Source organism: Mastigoproctus giganteus, chromosome 13, assembly GCF_048544385.1.
Source record: "Mastigoproctus giganteus isolate SK-2022 chromosome 13, ASM4854438v1, whole genome shotgun sequence".
In the NCBI taxonomy this organism is placed as follows: Eukaryota; Metazoa; Arthropoda; class Arachnida; order Uropygi; family Thelyphonidae; genus Mastigoproctus; species Mastigoproctus giganteus.
The window spans coordinates 100527405-100545129 of NC_143587.1; the positions used below are offsets into that span (position 1 = coordinate 100527405).

The 17725-nt window shown below is 41.6% G+C and overlaps 1 protein-coding gene across 1 annotated transcript in view; it reads left to right on the top strand.

Moving 5' to 3' along the window:
- The window catches only part of Syt7 (Synaptotagmin 7), a 389134-nt gene that overhangs the window by 18203 nt on the left and 353206 nt on the right, over positions 1-17725 (top strand). The window lies entirely within an intron of this gene.

The following is a 17725-nucleotide window of genomic DNA, read 5'->3' on the forward strand; positions in this document are numbered from 1 at the left end:
CTCTCTATCCATTGTAGCAGACTACCACAATGGATGGTGTCCATTAAAGTCACCAAAAAGGCAAATCGGGAGTTGTGTAACGAGGTTGTCAAATTCTGAATGCAGAAGTATTAGATGGCCGTATATAAATGTAAACAATGGTAAACGAAGTACCAACTGTAATGCGAGCTGCCATAGCTTCTAGGGTGATTCTAAATTGGATCAGCTCAGGTAAATCTGAGGATGAATCATCTGACTGTTTTTGTACGCGGGGAATTTTTCTGGTCTTTTTTGGGAATGTGTTGCGACCAATAGTGTCGTTGGCATGCAATTCTAGAATAGGTTCCTCATAATCTGGGTGTACATCCACTTCCATACTGCTAGTTGGTGTTTCGCCTTTCTTACAATCTTCAGTAATTTTCATTCTTTCAGTGTCATGTGAGAGTGTTGGAGTATCAGTTGGGATACTAATTGGAATGTTAGGGGTTTCACTGGTTTTAATTTTAGAAGTATCTTTTCCAGTGGTTGATAATGTTGCTTTAACCCAGTTAGCTAGCGAAGTGTTGGGTGGTATTGACACATTTGTTTGACCTCTGCACGCCTGCTGAGAATGGCCATATTTCTGGCATTTAAAACAACGAATAGGTTTGGAATATAGGCCGAATTCGGCAGTTTAAATAGCCAGCTTTTACTAAGGATGGCAAATCAGGATTGCTGAAAGTTAAGATGATGGTTCGAGTTGGAATCAGATTGCTGCCCTGCTTATAAGCAGGGCGCCATTTGTTGGGGAAAGTGTTTTCTTTGAATATTATGTTGTAGAGGAGTAACAGTGTCTTGAGGGCCGGTTTATTAAGTTTTGCTATCATGGTGTAATGTATTCCATCTGGCCTTGCTGCACCGAGTTTAGTGGAAGCATGGTGCACATCTGACATTGTGAAGAAAGATTGTACACAGCACTGGATGCTGATTCAAAATTGATTGTGTTTTTCAGCTTGTGCTCTGTGAGCCTGAAAATGTGGCGAATGTGATGTCGTAGCCGAGATTTCCTTGAAGGAGCTATCCAGGGTGTGTGCAATCTCCTTTAGTTTTGTAATATCTTAACCATTGGCAGTGAGCATGGGAAAGTTGACGCGTGGATGTTTTGCGTACATTCGCTGCATTTTGGCCCATATTGTTTGGGTTTTTGTCTTTCTTGTAATTGTGGAAGCGAAACGCCTCCATGCTTCCCTTGCTAGTCTGTCTAACACGTTTAAAGTGGATGAGGTTTGCTGTGGTTGGGAGCTTCCTAAAGATGTTCCATGCTCTGTTTTTCAGCTGCACTACATTCATCGTTCCACAACACTTTAGAGCGTGCCGATATTTTTGTGGATTGTTTTGGAATGGCTTTGTCCGCTGCCTGCAGTATTTTGTTTATATTTGTACATATACCGGCTTGTACATGTCCCATACAGCTTTGGAAAAGTTTCATTTCACAATTCGGTAAGAAAGGTGGGGAACACTTGTATCAATGCGGCATATCACATGGTAATGATCATTGCCCAGTGGATTGCTGTGAATAGTCAATCCTGATAATGGATATATATGGTTACTGTGCATAAAGACCTCAATATCTGAAGTAGATCTTGTAGGAAGATGCGTATAAGTGTGCGCTCCATTACTGAGAGTTATCAGATTGTGTTGTTTTCAGTAGTTTTTCTTTGCTTGCCCAGGTTAAGGATGGTAACTGTTGAGGTCAACTAGGATGCAGTAGGGTTTGGGAAATTGTATCATTGATTCTTCTAAGTCGGCATAACTCATATTTTGGTTGTGTGGCAAGTATGAGACTGTAGTTAAATTATTATTATTATTAAAATCAGTTTATTTCCCAAGAAACTTTGGGTCACCCCGGGACGGCTCTGTGCCAGAAGGGTGTAAATATTTACAGACTAGGATGTGAGGAACAAGAGTACATGCGTGCTCGACCCGAGACTTTTACAGGATTAAATATACAATAATGTACAAAATATGATTTCATGAAGACAAAAAGTCTTTGTCATATACAAATAGGCAAGTTAAAAAAAAAAAAAAAAAAAAAAAAAAATAGTCTGTCCAGGAGCAGGTGAGTACTATAAGTTCATAATCTTGAGGATTTCCTTCCTGTAGGGCTTGTCTTCACAGAACCTATCAGGGTGGATCCTAAATTTATTAAAAATGCGAAGACAATTGGCTGGAAACATGTTCCTCAGGGAATCGATGTTTGACAGGAGTTGGGGTGCTCCCCTCTTGCCCTCCTAGGGCCAGAGATTAATGTGGATACCAATGGAGCATCAATTCGCCTCGTTATAAGCCGTGCAAGCGTGAGGACATTTTTTGTCATGATGATATGTCTCCAGGGAGTAGTGCTTGTAGGATAGATCTGGAGATAGTTATGGGGTGGCCTGCCACCCTGTTCATCCATCTAAGCAACCAGTACTCTAAACTGAGATACTTTTGAAGGTATGAGGCAGGGGCAGATGACCAAATTTCTGAAGCATAGAGAGGAATCGGCGTAATGCACCTCAGGATATGCCGAACAAGCAGCGCTGGCTGATGCACACCAACGAGCTCTTGACGCACTGCCCAAAGAGCAGCGTACGTCTTCTGCCTCATCCTGGCAAAGTGAGGCTGAAATGTGAGCCCAAGATCAGTTGAGAAGTCACCTTTTGCACCGGTTCCCCACTAACAAAGATTTGGATATCATTTTTGACTTTCTTCTTGGTTATCGTCAGTTGTGCTGATTTGAAGTTAACATTGACTCCTGAAGCAACAACTGCCTCAAGGTTTGTTTTTAGTGGGATTGGTTTTGAGGGTATTTGGGAATTGATTATCAGCGCTACCCCTCCATGTGCAAGATTTTTCGGATTGTGTGCAACACGATCTTTCAGACATGTATTTCCGAAGGGAAACGGTTATACTGTATTTGATATTAGATTGGTTTCCTCTAGACAGAACGCAATAAAGTCATACTGTGAAAGGAATTTTCGAATGTCAGTCAAATTAATACGACAGCCTCTAAAATAAATAAATATTCATTTATTGCAAATACAGCAAGCCCATCACAGCACATGGCTAAGGGAAGATAAACATACAAAGGGAATGACATAAAATAATCGAGTATATGTACATAGCAGATTTTATAAAGATATTAACAATGGCTAGGAATTTTAGTTATGAATTTAAAAAAATTGCAGATCAGGACATTTGGCTTTCAGTTGCAATTACTGGGTTGAATTATTTTTCTTCATTTTATCGGAGATCTGACTCCTTTAGGCTTCAGAGTTGATTAACCTGTTGCAATCAATGTTGTGATGATTTATGAGGTGAAGAGATGCATTGGGGAACATTCTGTCCATTTGTTTGAGCCTGGAGAGGTTGGATTTGAATTGCTGGTTTCTTGAATTTTCCCTGTTGGGGACAGTTCCACTGTAAGAAGGTGAGGATTATTTTGTTTTAGAGGAGACTTCGATTTGTTTTCGAGGGACTGCGGGTTTTCATCACTCAAGTTTACCTTTTCCTTTCTTTGGGAAATCAGTTTTCCCTATATCCGTCTCCTCGTCGGTGAACAGTTGTAAAACCTGTTCATCTTGGCGTACATTATCTTCTGAGTCCATGTAGTCTGTTTCATTTTAGTCAGGAGTGGTTGATATTGTAGTATTCTGTCCTTGAATGGAATCTGGTTTAAATTTCATCGGCGTATTTATAGATTTGCTTGCTTTTCGTTTGTTGTGCTAGTACTGGGGATAATACTGACCTTGCCTATTCAACTATTGATTTCCTTGGTGGTATATTTACCTCCGTTTGGGTAACAATTGATGTGTGTTTTGGATTTTTTAGTCTCTTGGTAGGTTACATGTTCAGTTTTTTATATCGCTTTATCTTTTTTCGCGTTTCCAAAGGGGACACACCTTCGATACGCCGGATGAGCATCTTTACAGTTAAGACAGCTTGGTGTTGTGGCTGTGCAGTGGATGTACATGAGGCACAGGCAGCTGCTCCGCTTGGCACTTGTAGCAACGTAATGGGTGTGGGATGTAGGGTTAACTCGGCAGTTTAGGTAACCGGTTTCGATCATTGGTGGTGGTTTGGGATTATCAAATGTGAGGATTATATTCAGAGTAGAAACTAGTTTATTATCCTTCTTTGTCAGGATTCGTCTTACATTGATGACACCTTCATCTCTTAGTTCTTGTTTCACTTCCTCATCTGACAGATTTGGGAGGTTCATTCAGTGATGATACCTCTTGACGTGTTCAAGGAAACGTGTGGTGAAACCGTAACCAAAAGTTTTTGTAGATGTCACAGACTGTTTGGTTTTTAGGAGCATTAGCAACTAAGGCCATATTGCTCCGGGAATATGCGTTGGTCATTCCCTGACCTTTCCGCATCCTCCGTATTTGGTGGTGACGGGCTCGAACCCCGGTCTAATCAAGAAACGTGTGCTATGCACTGTTGTTCCTGGCCACGGAGGCGCCTTTTCACGGACTGTCAGGCAGTGACAACTTCAACCAGTAGGTCTCTTGATCTTAATCGGCGAACTGTCTTGGAACTACCTAATTATGCTTTCTAGGCATTCCTGCAGGAGGAACGGAGAGTTTTCCAACAACCAATTGGAAAACTCTCAGTTCTTTTGAATCAATAATCAGGAAAGTAGGAGTTCGGATTCTTTTGATGTTTTGCTGCGATATAACCAGACTACTCTTGTTGTTGCCTTGTGAGGGTTTCGTCTGTACATGCAGTGGAATGGTTCTTTGTCCAAGTCTTAGAGTTCAGTTTCGGGGTGAAGATTACGCTTGCGACAAAATAGATGAAAACGGTCTTTGGGGAGAAATTGAAACAGTTAGTTATAGCCCAGGAGTTAAGACAGTCAATGGCTTGTTGCAGCTGTTTCTCAATGATCCTCATGTTGCATGGTTCAGTATATATACTGCGGTCATCGACATAGAGGGCATTGTTTACAGGTGGAGAAAGTTGTTCGGTAATGGAGTTTACTTTAATGGCAAAAATCTTAACACAGATCCTTTCGGTAACCCCTCTTCTTGGCAAAAGGGCTGAGAAAGGGTGGATCCTACTCGAACTTGAAAAAGACGGCAGGATACAAAGTTTTTTTTAATAAAAACAGGAAGGTAACCTTACACCGAGGTTATAAAAGTCTTTTAAAATACCCAAATCGTGTTGTACGTTTTCTCCATGTCAAAGAAGATGGACACTAAGTGTTCTCTTTTTAGGAAAGCATCTCCAATGGAGATTTACAGTCTAAATGGTCCTGTTCCTTCGCAAGCCGCACTGAAAGCGGGCGAGAGGGCATTTGATTCTAAGTACCATAACAAACGAGCCTTGACAATTCTCTGCAATATTTTGCACAAACAGCTAGGCAGAGAAATAGGACGATAGTTTTCAGGAAATTTGAGATCATTTCCTGGCTTGGCAAAAGCAAGTATAGTTGCCTGGCGCCAGATGTCTGGAAACTACGCTTCAAGGAAGATTCTGTTGTACAGGGAGAGCAGAAGGTGCATAGACTTTTAAAGGTGTCTAACCGTTTCATAATGGATGCTGTCTGGTCCAAAAGCGGTAGCCTTCGTAAGGGTAAGTGTTTTTTCAGCTCGTGGATGGTAAATGCCCCATTATATGGGTAGAAACCTTTTGATGTGAAATTAAGGGGCGGTTTTTCAATGTTGTGTTTAGGACCAGAAACTCTGCTCTGGGGGGGGGGATAAGATGATGTTGCTGAGATGGTAGAAAATGTTTGCCCAAGAGCATTTTTCAGTAGAGTCTGCAATGGTATATCCATTATATTCCAGGACCAATGAGCGGTGTTCAGTGTATTTTCCCTTCATTTTTCGGATTTTTTTTCCCCAGACCACGTGAGTGATCTACTATTCCTTTTGACTCTGACAAGATTCTTTTCACCAGGCGCCTCAGAAGCCAGGTGGGAAGGAGCAGCAGTGCGTAGCACACGCTTCTCGATTAGACCGGGGTTCGAGCCCGTCACCACCAAATACGGACGATGCGGAAAGGTCAGGGAATGACTACCGCATATCCCGGAGCAATATGGCCTTAGTTGCTAATGCTTCTAAAAACCAAATAACAAACAAACATTCTTTTCACTATTCCTTTTGACTCAGCGGATGTAGAGTGCTTTGACTCGTGCATATTTAAAGGCTAAAAGGTTGGCTATGGTAACATATCTTCGGAATATCCCACAAGCTTTGTTTTGAGCTTTTTTTTTTTCTCGCTGCTGTGCAATCAACATTCTACCATGGTTTGGGAAAAGGCGGGAACTGGGTGGACCTTTTCAAATTGCAGTTGCATGGACGATACTATCTGTGATGTACATGACTGCATAACTAATATGCTCCTGACTGACTGCGGTGATGTCAAAATTTGCCATGTGTTGAAAGACATTCCAGTCAGCCTGATCAATCTTCCACGGCGGTAACATAACAGGAAGACAAGGCCTCCCATTAATTAGTGATTATCACTGGGAAGTGATTATTTACATACCAGTTCCCCTCCACCTCGCAAGTAAATGAAGGGAGAAGAGAAGGGGAGCAGATAGAAAGATAAATGACAGAATACGTACGGGGAGATCATTGCGAGAGCATATGCTGTATGACTCGTCTCCTTCCATTGATGTTAGCTCTACCCGACAGGGTGTTATATCCATTGAAATCCCCAAGAAGTAAGAAAGGGACAGGCAGCTGCATTACGAGATCACCAAGGTCTTTCTGGGAGATGTGAGCACCAAGTTACAAATATACTGAGCAAACGGTTAGTAAAAACCCCACTCTAATTTGAATTGCTACAGTCTCTATGCTGGTTGCAAGTCGCTGAGGCTGAAATAGGGTCTGGTTTTCCACGAGGATTGCGACTTCTCCGTGAGCAGGTCCATCCCTAGTTCTATACTTAGGCATAATAATAATGTTTCGCATCCTGTAATCATCCTTTGGCCTTAGGTACGTCTCCTGTAAGCAAAAGCAGGATGGTTCGTGCTTTTGCATTTTGCGCGAATCCACGGCAATTTCACTATAGGAATTCAGCCATTACTGGGCGGGTGGATCCATCAGTCGGTTTCCGAGGTGCTGTGGGGGATTACTTTTATCAGTCTTGGATTTATCTCTTTTGGGGAAGTATGGACGCTATCCTGTGTCAATTTCTTCCTCTGCAAAGAGTTCCAAGACTTAATCGTCATCTACCTCCTTGGTGGTTTCGACATCCATTTTTTTCTTGTTTGGCGTTGTGATTCAGTTTTCTGAATTGTTAATTTATAGATCGCTTTTGGTAATGCTGGAGCACTAGGAGGTACCGATATTGGAGTGACCACTGACTGAGTTCTCTGTGCTGGTTTCTGATCTCAGTAAATAGTAGGCTATGGATGCAAAGTTCTCTTTAGCTGGTACTGTCATTTCGGTTTCAGTATCAATAGAATTTATTAGCAACCTTTTTAGCATATGTTGTCTTATTGCTACTTACTGGTCTTATGATATAAGATGTTAAACCCTACCTTAAGTCCCTGTATTTCTTTTTCTTCCTTCCACCTCTGGCATGCTCGAGAGTAGTCAGGGTGCTCACTTGCCTTGGAAATTAATACAGGTGGATTTTGAAGCTTTACATGATGTCATTTCATGGTCGTTTGAAGCAAATTTTACGCATTCAAGGGGACCATGGCAGGCCATTTGTGAATCTCCATATTTCTGGCACTTGAAGCACCTTTAACGGGTTTGGAACATATGGACGAATTGTACAGTTCAGATAACCAGATTTAATCTCCTTTTGTGACGTAGATGCATTAAAGGTAAGCATACTATTTATAGTCGGGACTAGATTCCCGTCCTATGCACACAGGCCGCAGAAACAAGCTCCACAGCCCATTTAGCAAGACGGGGGGGGGGGAAGAAATACATGGTCGGTTTCAGTTCACTTCTGCGTCATCGATGTTGGCCACTTGGGGCCTGTTACTCCTTCAGCTGAGTAGATTTGCAGTGCAGGGGGAAATTTCTAGGGATCTGTAGGAAGAGCTCCAGATGCTCGTCAGAGATCAGTGTACAGCTGACAAGTTTGTGTCTCAGATCCTCGTACGTAATGCACTCGAATATACCACCAGTTCTCTTTGGCTCCACAATGGCAGAGATCTGTTGGGTGGAGACCCAGATGGTGTAATTTTTCATTCATGGATCCGTGTCCGTTAATTAGGTAAGACGTTTCTAGGAATCTTCTTGTGACAATGCTCAGTGTTGAGTTATCCCATCGAGTTTGCCAAATAGTAGTGGCATGTGATGCAAGAAAGCAAGTATATGAGCTTATGCAGCAGCAGCCAAAAAAAAAAAAAAATTACAAAACAATTCCCTCTAAATGTTTGTCCAGTTCCTCAAATTTATTTAACCTATCAACTTCCACAACGACAGATGGCAGTTTGTTCCAGCAATTAAACCACCCACTGGCTAAAGGAAAATTTTCGTACATCTGTCTTTCCTCAATTTGAATTTATGCCCCCCTTAGGTTCATAATCTGAACAAGTGGAAGAATCCCATCAGAACTCAGCGTGCTCAACCCATTCAAGGTCTTATACACCTCAATCAGATCACCGCGCAGGTGCCTAGTATCTAGCCGCTGCAATTTGCAGAACTTAAGCCTCTCTTGGTAAGAGGATCCCTTCATTCCCCTCACCAATCTTGTTGCCCTTCTCTGTACACGCTCAAGCAAATCTACAACCTTCCTAAAATGAGGCCTCCAGACCTGTACGCAGTACTCAAGGCGTGGCCTGACCATTGCCTTATACAGAGGGACAATCACCTCCTTTTCCCTGCTAGCAAAATTCCTGTATATCATTGACAAAACTCCAAGACCTGCCCTGGCAGCCTGCCTGTCTGCATTGCTCAGAAAACTTCATATCTGATTGCACAATTACTCCCAGGTCTTTGTCATTTTCTACCACCTTAAGGGTAGTACCACACAATTGGTAGGTTTCTCTGGGGTTACTTCTATCCATATTCAGTACTGTGCATTTGTCAAGGTTGAACTTCAGTTGCCACTTCTCAGCCCATCTCTCCAAATTTTCTAGATCCCGTTGCAGTAGCACACTGTCATTAACAACCCTGCCAACTTTTATATCATCTGCAAACTTCGACACTAAGCCTGATATACCTTCATCAATATCATTTATAAATATACAAAACAACAGTGGACCCAACACTGAACCCTGTGGGACTCCACTAATAACATTAGTCCACGAAGAGCAGCACCCATTGATTACCACCCTCTGTCTTCTCCCACTCAACCGTCCTTTTATCCATTGTAGCAACTTACCCTTAATACCATTCTGCTCCAATTTGTACAGTAGTCTTTCATGCCAACAGTGTCAAAAGCTTTCCTGAAATCCAAGCATATTATATCAAAATTATTCTTTGCATCCATATAATAGTATCGAATCAAATTTGTCAGTCAAGACTTTCCCTTAACAAACCCATGCTGTGTGGGAATTATTGCTGCAGCCTTGTCTAGATGATCGTGCAATGCATCTTTTACCAGGAATAGAAGTTAAACTAACTGGTCTGTAATTACTCGTGTCACCCTTCAATCCCCCTTTGTGAATTGGGGATACATTTGCACATCTCCCCTGAGTCCAAGGATGCTCTCATAATTATGGCTAAGGGTTTGCTTAGTTGCTTTGCTGCCTCCTTTAATATAACTGGATAGATCCAATCCACTACAGGTGCCTTTCGTATATTTAACTTCAACAATTTCTCCTCCACTTTGCTCGAAGCTATTACAAAATCATTAAGCATCCTGCTATAATTTGATAACCTTCTGCCATTTTCAAACCTTAATAATTCCTCATGTGTGAATGTAGATGCAAAATACTCATTCAATTTGTTTGCTATCTGAGCAGGATCATCAATAGTCGAACAATCGATATCAAGTGGGCCAATCAGATTCATCCCCTTTCTTTTAGAGTTTATATAAGTAAAGAAATTCTTGATGTTTTTCTTAGCATCATTTGCCAAAGATTTCTTATCTGCCTTCGCCTGCGTAACCTCCTTTGTGACTTGATTACAGACTACCTTATATCTTCCATAGGCTTCTGAGTCGCTTGATAATTTATATACATTTTTCTTCTCTGTTACGAGTCTCACTAGTTCATTTGATAACCAATTGGGCCTAAACATTGAATAATATTTCTTAATAGGTATGAAACTTTTAGTAGCTTCCACGATTAATTCCTTGAATGCTTTCCACTTAGAATTTACTGTTGGTAACATCGTCAGTTGATCCCACTGTACAGAATTTAAAAACTGTCTGAGACCCCTGTAGTCACCTTTACGGAAGCAAATTTCCTTTCCTTTACCCCTGATGGTAATTATATCTTTAAGTAAATCCCGCATCAGTACACTGTGATGACTGCCACCTAATGGTTCCTTTATCTGCAAATTCTTAATACACGAGTGATCACTGCTGATAACCAGATCAAGAGTAACATCCTCTCTGGTTGCCTTTCGAAAACAACTGCAGAAAACAATCATCCAATGAATCCACAAGTTTCACTAGTGTGTGAGTGACCAACTCACAAATTGGCTCCAGCTGCATAGGTCACAATTGGTAAAAATACTGCTTTGTAATACAGCCGCAGGTACTTTTAACCAATCATTTTTAGATATGCATATGATGGTTCCTGAGAATCTCTTAACTTTGTTTCTTAGATGAACAAGATGTGGGAGAGAGAGCTGAGTTTATGGTCAATAATCACCCTAAGTACCTTGGTTGTGGTCTCCAGTAGGACTCTTTTGTTCTCAGTGATTTCACTTTTAGATTCTTATAATCAGCCCTTGTAGTGCTTTGTACCAGATCTTTGACGTCATTGCTAGTCTTGAGCTCCGAAGTATCACTTGCTCTCAACAGTAGTAGATGCTGTGGCTTCTTGTCTGGATGGTGCACATGGAGAATTTGTATCAGGGACTCCTGTCCAGACTTCACAGCGGCCTCATAGGAACTGACACCCGCAGCGGGCTCATCGTTGGTACAATTTTGGGGTCTGCCAAGAGCATCAATGACTGTTCCAGAACTACAGTTTTGGACCAAAGTTCTTCATTCATAGCCTTGAGCTTCTCATTGTCAATGAGGAGCTCAGTTGTAATTGACTCAAGGGTGGACCACAACTCCTGCACACGGTTACCTGCACTTCTGGTGAAGCGACTGGAGTCGTGGTTTAGGAAAGCAATCAACTGCCTACGAAGGCGAGAGATTGTTGGTGAAGGGTAGGTGGCTCTGAAGTGGGTCCACCTTCGGGGACACTAGGTGGAGGTGGTATCTCCAGTCCAGGGGAGGATTTTAACCCAGGTGTTGATAGCTTGGGTGACGCTTTTAACCTCTGTATGGGTGGAGGCCATTGCCAAAGTAGTAGGAGTAGCATCAGTGGGTGCAGCAACAGGGCTTTGGTTAGGGGCCAATGCCAGTGGTTGCCCCTCATCTTAGGTAACTAACTCAGAGGAGAGCAGCCCATGGTCTCCTTCGTTTTCTTGTTGGCCTGTTTCTTTTCTTATGGAGAGATCCGCTCTTGAGCTGGGTACTAGTTGGGGGGGAACTGTTTCAAGCTCCTCTACACTACCAGAGCTGGAACTTTCCCTCCCGCCCATATCAGATGGAGGGAGTGCAGGATGAAAAGCGAAGCACAAGTGTAGCAATGAAATGCAGCAATGACGAAAGGAAGGGAGCCCAAAGGGACAGACTGAATCGTCTCCTCGGACCATGAGGGTAGGGGCATGACTCTGACGCGCTTGACCCTTGCGACGAACCCACAAGCTGATTGATTCTGGCCCAGCCGTCTTATCGAAGCAGGGGCAAAAGTGGTTTGTTGAAGGTGGACCAGGATCACAAATCCCTCACCCAACGGAAGTAGTGGGTGCGGGTTTTGTGCTATATGCACATACCATAAGAAAGCGATAGAAGACCTAAGAGTGGGGACGGGCACCAGGCGGAAGCTCCCAAGATGTTGGCTGCTCCCCGGTGGTGAAGTGGCCTGACACACACTTAAACTTCCACTTTTCTTTTATATACTTTTCAGGCCCGCTATGTAGAGTTTCTACACCATCACAGGTTATTAAGATAGAAATGGGCTTATGCCTGGGAGCCACCCCGTTCAAGAACACACACAGATATGTACAGAACATGTAAATAACCTCTTGTATATTAATTGATGTATATGCGCCTTGATTGTATATTGCGTGTAAATGAATGAAAATGGGTCCCCTTTCCGAGTTTCAGCGCAGGGCAAACACGCCGGATATCCTATCTTAATAGCCTGGAACCCAGGCTGTGTGCGTGGGATCCCAGTGATGCTAATCTGAATGTTCAGCAGCCTCACTGTTTGGTGTTTAGGAGCATTAGCAACTGAGGCCATATTGCTCAGGGATATGCGGTGGTCATTCCCTGACCTTTCCGTATTTGGTGGTGACGGTCTCGAACCCCGGTCTAATCAAGAAGCGTGCTGCTCCTTCCCACCTGGCTACGGAGGCGCCACAGCAGCCCTCACTGGGAGGTCCCACCGGCACGTATAGGTGCCCACGTTGAGGGGTCGAATCGATAGGAAGAAGTGATATTAGCCAGACTAAGAATAGAACATACACACCTTACTCTTATCTTCTTTCTTCCTCAGATCCACCTTTCTGCCCGACCTGCCATGCTCAAGTCAGTCATATCATAATTGACTGAGTACTGCAACCACCTTCTTGTCAAGGCATGCAGCCCAAATCACCCCTACTTCGCAACAAATTTTGGACATCAGATCTGACATTAATGCAGTTTTCACTTTGCTATGACAGAATATAATGTAGCTGGATGTTTAAATCTCACGTAATACGCATCTCACTTTGAATAATACCTGTTATCGGCTACGATTGTTTGGCGCATAATGACCTTTAGCTGCCAGTGAGCCGTAAAACTTCAAATAACAACAACACGCAGTTTGAAAGCTTCCCACTTAGGACTTTGCTGAAGAGCACAAACTACTTTAACCTTCCAAGGTGTGCACTTCAGCTTTCCTGAACATCTTGTGACTGGCTACTCAAAACAACGTTTCCCATCAATATAAAATAAAATTAATTTGGGACAGTTTACTATATATATAACAGAAACAACTTCGTCAGGTATTTTGACTCACATTGGGAAACAAAAAAGTATTCCTTTGTATCTATTGTCTGATCCACTCTTTGAAATTTACCGGATAAATTTTAAAATTACTGTTGGCTTCTCTTCAATAAATCTGCGGGTTGGATGGAAGAACTCGAGTCATCTTTATTTAAACAGGGTGTCACCGTGGCAACTATTTTGTCCGAATTTTCCAAGGATTTTTTTGCATTAAATAAAATGTAATTCTAATGTTAATTTAAAAAAAAAAGATAGACTACAATTAATATAAAGACGGTTAGAACTGCATGTGTTTAATAGCCATCTTCCCATCTTATTTTATAATCAAGGATTTCCTTAACAGGTATTCACATTCTGTAGAATGGGGATTCTCGAACACGTTCACTGAAATAAGCGAGTTATGTCTTCTACCAATCTTTAAACCAACAATAATGCTTTCATAGCCGTTCTCAACTGCTGGAAAGTAAAACATTACATTCATAACACCAAGTTGGCCCCATACGGCTGCGTGCGTTTATGATGTGATATTCGAAAACTAACCCTTTCGAGGCATTTTCTTGACATCAGTACAGCCCTCAAAAGTTTATCATAGCGTATATAAGGAAAAAAAAGGTTACATTTTAGTTGAAATTCGTTTTTTATATGTGCGCGTGTAATTTAATAGTCATTTTTCGGATCATGAGTAGCGTGAAGTACACGCGTGGAACAGCCGCCATACTGGCATGGATTTATCTCCCCTATGTGACTGAATGCTGCGCTTTGCCATGCATAGATCACAGAGTGCAGGTCGAGAAATCTATTGTACTGCGAAGTTTTGAGAGAAGCAAGCAACCAGAATGGTTATTCCAGACTTGTAATTCTTTCGTCATAAATCAAGAGAATAAAAATAGGGCGAAGCTCGCATTGTACACGCTTTATCGGAGATATGATGGAGGTGTACAGAAATATGAACCAGCGCTATCAGTATAGAAGATCAATAATATTCACCCAAAAGAACAACATAAAAGACGAGAAAACAGCCATAAATTTTACAAGGAACGCATTTCGTGTTAATGGTAGGAGAGATTATTTTATTTTATATTTTTCAAGTTGTACTATTGGAATACAGTGCTCAAGAAACTGATGAATAAACTCTGCATTAAATATTTATTGACGGAACGACTGACAAATACTTAAAAGCGAGACAAAGGCTTCTGGATCAAAAACAAACTGTTAAGAGAAGCGTTCAAGGGTGAACGCTTCTCTTTATTATTATAATTATTATGAAAATATTCATTGCGCTTGTGTTATTCGTCTGTCTTGTCTCCTTGTGTAAGCAAGAATTGAATTGGTACATCTCATTTTGGAAAAGAGTCGTAGATACCAAAAAAATAACTCATTTCCTCTTAACACGAATGATTGCGCCTGCAAAAAGATGGGACAAACAGGTGACATATGTAGCGGATAAGAAGCTACTCTCTCTGCACCACAGTGCAAATTTCCTTTACAGCAAGAGGAAGTTTCTTTCGTTAGATGATAATATTTATAAGAAATTTTTAAGCTTTTTTTTTAAGTAAAAAAAATGAAAAAAATCAGAATATTTTAAATATTTAGTATAAAAAGATATTCAAGAGTAACATGAATAGAAAAATTGTGAGCTTATGCGACTTTAATCGTCTACTGCGTTAAAGTACCATAATTAAAATTAAACTACTAGACTTGATCACTGAACCTTATGACAGGTTCAATACCTCTTGGGAATTGTTTAAGTCTTGGCTTACAGGTGGCAAGCGATTTTTTGACAACTGATCTTTGCCAGAGAATTACGCGCTCTTTCTTGAACTAAACAAAATTGTTTCCTTGTTTTTACTAGCACACAATTAGCCAATCTATAATACAGAAACAAGAATTTTGCCATTACTTTACCAGATGAGGAAGAAAAGCATCCCTCTCTCTCTCTCTCCTCTTTTTCTTTTCCTATATATACTATTAGCCTTTTACCACTTGGACAAAAGGTGGCACTGCTCCTGCTTCCACATGGCGGGAATCGGTAACCTGGAAGGATGTTCCCTCCACCGCGAAATGGAGCGAACTGACTCTGAAGCTCAGAAATTCACTCGGTGCATGGATCAAAATATAAGTGACCCAAGCCATTAAGAACTTAGTTCTTCTCTCAGTTTCATCATAAACAATTAGAAAAGACAACAGAAGTGATGCTGTCTCTGCAAAGAGACTAAAAACCGACACAAAATCTTGACATGCCCCAACCTACCTGAAAATCCATTCAAGTACAGAGAAATCGGTAGGACAATGGTAAACCTTTCTCATAGAGAAGGGCCTTGAGGCGCTGTAGGTTTACCAAAAAACGCTGAGACTAAAATCAGGTGACTTTTTAGTAGAAACCAATGATAGACACTTTAAGGAGCTATTGCAAATGACAACATTTGCATGAACACCAGTAACAGTATTTCTCACAGTACCTTAAGTAATTCGAAAGGTGTCATTGCAGAATGTGACGTTCTAAATGTTGGTTGGTTATTTGCTGTTCAATGTATTGACAACTACGCCCATAATAAGTCCCGATAAATAAAACACATCGAAGAATATATTTGGTAACCTTTAAACAGGGTATCACGTCAAAAGAAGGAAAATGACAAATTCAGATACCAGTGTATAAATTAACGGACTGCAAAAAGTTAAAAACGTCACACATATCATCTGTCTCCTAAACTCTCGTTGAGTATTAATGGTTCAGCCAGATTAATAAAATGCATAAAATATAAACGTCGTGAAATGGTAAAAAGGGTACATTCCATACAAATAAGAATAATGGTTAAAAGAGTTTCACAGTTCTCACACATAGGTAGGTCCATCAGCAGCAACGAGTGTCAGATGACTGTGTCCTATGCAGAGTCCAGCAAGAACAATTTCCTCTCTTTTGACCATGTTTAGACTGAACTGCCATTGCGTGATTACAGAGTTAACCTGGTGTAGTCTGTCTATGTCAAGAATTTTGCCATTAGGAATATAATTTGGTGCGTATTATTGCCTGTAGCCTGTATACGGACCGAGAGGCGTTAATTCATTTCCCCTGATACCACCGTGTCTTGAGATCCAGCAGAAGCGGATGTTTTTTTTTTTTGATTTGGTAGTTGTTGGCGCATTGGCTTCTGTGGCCATATTGCACCGCCCAAGGTTTTTGCAGTATTTTGATCCAAGCCCGAGGCGCGAATCGAACCCGCGACCTTTGGGTTGCCGGGCAGGTACTTTACCCACTCGGCTAGCCCGGTCGGCTAGAAGCGGATGTCAAATTTGGATACAATGAGAGAGAAAAGCATCTTCTGAATCCGGGACATATTCGAATAGGGGTATACCTCCTGATAACAAACAATTGCATGAGGGCTATACCTCACGGATAACAGAGCCTGTAATATTCTTGACGAATCCATATCCAGTCAGTGATCACTGAATTGTGACAACCCCATAGGTCGCAGCATAAAAAGCCGAAGGGCAGGGGTAATTTCATCCGGTCGTGCAAAAAGTGACAAATTAGCATTTATGGGATGTATATTTCTTCCCAAGTTAAGATATCACGGAGTTTCAAAAGAGAATGGTTTGGGAGCTCGTGCTGATGTTGTCGTTGGTATTGGGTTTAACGATATAAGGGCTACTGAGGCCAAATTGTGTCAGTTCATAGTTTATTTACATGCAGCATATCGTTAGAGGATATTAAATTATATGCTTCAGGGAGCTCTTGCGTCGGATGCTTCCATATTGGAAACGGCACATCTTGCATACTGCCCATGGCCTACTGTTGTAAAGTTGTACAAAGAATCAAACTACCACCCGCCGATAGAACTGTAAAACATTACTATGGTGAGTGAATGGAGCAGCGCTTTGGAGAACATCGCCAGTATATTTCCAGTTTCATATTGAGGCCCATGAAGTTCCACGAGAAGTCACATGCTGGTATTTGAAGCATGTGAGGGTGGAAGGGGCTGTTTTGGTGGTGAAGCATCCTTGTCTACCGTGATGTTTAGTCACTAAAGTTTGAGAACTGCTAATATAGATGACGACGAATAAAATAGACACTTAATCCTCTAAGGCAGTGCTACTTAAAGTGTGTTCCGCGGACCGGTGCCGGTCCGCGACGAGATAAGTACAGTAATTGAGAATAAGCGTTTAGAAACTTTTATAGCAATTTGACATTGCCGCGACATCCAAGCACGTGATCAATGGACTCGTCTCGTTATACAGGGTATAGATCAGTTAGGGATGTTATCGAACTCACGTGGCGAGTCGATTGTGACGCGAGCTGCGTATAGGTCATGCGCAGTAATACGACAGTCCGCGACGGATCGGAAATAAAAGAAACAGGTCCTTCACCATAGTTTGAGACGCACTGCTCTAATGGATATAAGCTGTAGAATGACATCGAGAGAGTGTAACAATATATATTTCTGCTAAGTCAACGGACGCTGAAAAAGATTGATGTTAATGGGAATTTTCGGCTAAACAATATTGCTGTCACAATAGCGAGGTAAAGTTTATGTGTACGATTGAGACTATAAGAATTTATATCTTTTCAGAATGTATCAGAAATCGTCGCAGA